Below are 3,348 nucleotides of genomic sequence, written 5' to 3'. Positions count from 1 at the left end.
AGACAAACAAACAGACAAACGCCGGCAAAAACATAACCTCCTTGGTGGAGGTAAAAAGCAAGCTTGCCTCTCCACAGATCTGACCTTAACTTAACTTGACCAGTAGTGTCAGCTTCTTGTCTCCACTGGGATAGATATTTTTACAATCAAACGTTCCAGGCAAAGCAATCACATCTCCTTTGAGGATGTAAAATGGTGAATGGTGCCTTGATTTAAAGTGCTTTGAGAGTCCATTGTAGAAAAAAGGTGCTGTAATGTGGTCATTCATGGTTTATTTACTTCTTCTGACCTCTACAAAAATAAAGATAAGGGAATAGGCTAACGTTAGGGGTTTATTGTCTCTCTGCCCTCTGGATCTGACCTTGAATCAGGACAAATGGATGACCAGAGCCTGGGGATGCTCAAGTGTAGCATCGATTTGCCTATATTGTGGATGTTTTAATGGACATACTATTTTATGCAAAACTTTACCTTTTTTTTTTTTTTAACTTTTAACCATCTTTATAATGTTGTTCTTCCACCAAACATATACCTGGTTTAATTTCCTTCATACACCATGTTTGTTCAATCCTGCTCGAGGTTGTCTTTCTCAGAAATCACTCCACTGCAATTTTACCCATATTTCTGTTGAAATCTGAATGTCTCCTGCAGTTTTTAACTCAGACTATAAGTACAGCCAGCTCTGTTCCTTTTTGTAGAGCAGCTCTGTATTCTCAGACCAGTCCAGCCTGTGGTGAAGCTTTTGCTTGATTGCTTTTTACATCATGGTTATCATTCTTCTTTTCTTTTACACAACTAATAAAAATGTAAAAGAGGACATGTTTACCATTTAACAATACAATACAATCTCAAAACAATGTCATTCTGGTCCAGTTAGTTAGTCCATTACAGTTGCACTCTCTCCTTCTACAGTAAAGTCTAATGTGTTTGACAGGTTGGAGTTATCAGACTGAGAACATTGTGTTATTTTTTATTCATTAACTCTCACAGCTGACTTCACCTTCACCTCCAGCCCGCCTGAGCTGCTGTCATATACTTATCATGAGAAAACTGCTCATATTTACTTGTGGTTTTAAAGTGTTGAGGTGACTGGGAGTTCACTTGGATGTGTGAATGTTGTTGTTGGCACATGTCAAAGAACTGAAAGTACAATTTTTCTATAGACAGTTAAGCTCCATGCAAAGAAAGCAGGATCACAAAGATGCCAATAATCATACATGAGAGCTTATTTTGTGTTGAAAATGACATTCTATTCATTAAGAAATGCATGTTTTAAATCATGATATTGGGACAGAATATCAAGGCTTTTAGGTGCTTTATGTAACTTTTTGGATGAAAGGTCCAACACCTTAGCCAGACTGGCACCACCTAGTGCCTCCACTCAGTCATTTCTCTCCAGCGACTAGGTCAGGAATTGGAATACACTAGATGGTTTGCAAGAACCCTGAAAGTAAGAGTCCAGGTAGCAGCCAATCAGAAAAGAGCCATACATTCTGTATTGGCAACGATTCCTGAGATCGAGGATTTAAAGCCGAAACAAAGAGAATGTTTAGTGAATTTTATCAAGGGGAAAGATGTTATTGTCCTTCTTCCTACGGGATTTGGGAAAAGCTTAATATACTAGTTAGCCCCATTATAGTATAGTTAGCACATTACATATGTCATGACCAAATATCAGCGAATGGTTAAATGAAAAAGTACCCTACTGTTGAGCGAATAAATCCTAATGCTGCAAGGTCAGACGGTTTCCACGAAGTGAAACCGGCTGAGGAATCAAGCTACCAACACTTGCTAGTCTCCACAGAAATGTTATTACTTTGTTTGAAATGTACCACAGAATGACTTTAAACATTTTCTATCTCTGTGGAGACAGACCAAGTTATAAGTCAGCTCTGTGAATAGGTAGCCTATGCAAAACCATGTGAGCAATTTTTTTTTTGTTTTTCCATGAACAAACACAGTGGGAGAAAAATCTGAAAAGTTACATAGTACACGTTTATCGATACTTTGCATTAACATCATGCTGGATGTTTTCTACATGTACCAGTATGTGTGCGGCGTAATATTTCCACAATGACACAATACACACATTACAATATACACACAGACAAAAAAGTTTTAAGATGAAAACTCAAGAAAAAATAGAAAATAGATTTAAGCAACTCATTTTCCAGAGCCTGTGATCAACACAACATACATTCCTGGTCCTGTTTGATTTTCAACCATAATGAGAGTGAAATTTTATGTGTTATTTACAGCTCGAATCATCTAATCTGTTGTAGTTCCCACTATGTCAAATCTTTCTGGTTAGATTATGTTAGACTTAATCTGAGCTTTGTTTTATCTTGAGTAACAGAGTAGTGCTTTTAGTTAGCGTCACACCTCCAGGGAAAGTTGATGACACCAATAGTGATTGAAAAACATCTGCATCATCATCTGTATTCAAACAAAAACTTGACTCTCTCATCTGTGCTCTAAAAATAAGATGGGTCAGATTTTTATTTTGTTCAAACCGTTAGGCCTGATGGGACGTCTAAAGAGTCTATTTTGGGAAACAGAGAGGCCTGGGATAAGTTGGTTGCAACTAATTAAAAAACTATTTGAATTAGAATAAAGTTAGTAGAAGAGTAGTTAGCACTGCCTCTGCTGCTAAATGCTCCCTGGGTATCTAAGAATAGACAGATATAAATAAATACACTTTTTTCAGCAGAACACAATCATTAGGAAGGATTTTTGGATTTCAAATTACAACATCTTAGTTCTATATTTAATGGAGTTTGAGGCAGGTATAAACATTATTGTGGATGTTATAGAAATATAGATGTGCCAAAAGATTTGAATTTGAATATTTTATGATGAATGAAATAACTTGAATAAAAAATTGTTGAAACGGAAATGAAAAAAAGCAATAACATGTGATAGGTGGGTTTGATTTTACATTACATTTCAGCATCTTTAATTCAGACTGACAGAATTCAAGTTGAGAAATTCAAATTCCCGGCAACTCCAGGCTCGTTTAGGCTTAGTCCTGGTTTAGTCCTGGTTTAAACGGGAAACAGCCGTTATCTGCTTTTTTCCATGATTCATTTAAACACAAAATCGAAAAATGACAAAACTAATTGTTGTACATTTTTTCATTTTGGTTTTGGAGACAAATAATGATGAAAATAGTTGTTTTTTCGTTTTCTTATTTTTGGTTTTATTTTGAAATACGATTGAATGAATGATACACAGATTATTTACCGCTTGGTTGTTCATGGTGTGCGAGAATGTTGAATGACTTCTTCTTTTTGGCGTCCCTGGTGTTAGCAAGTTCCCATAGTGATGGAATGTATGGAGAACTTTTAC

Source organism: Boleophthalmus pectinirostris, unplaced genomic scaffold (genome assembly GCF_026225935.1).
Source record: "Boleophthalmus pectinirostris isolate CB_2022bp ecotype Guang Dong unplaced genomic scaffold, ASM2622593v1 HiC_scaffold_1, whole genome shotgun sequence".
Taxonomy (NCBI): Eukaryota; Metazoa; Chordata; class Actinopteri; order Gobiiformes; family Gobiidae; genus Boleophthalmus; species Boleophthalmus pectinirostris.
This window is presented reverse-complemented; position numbering follows the sequence as displayed.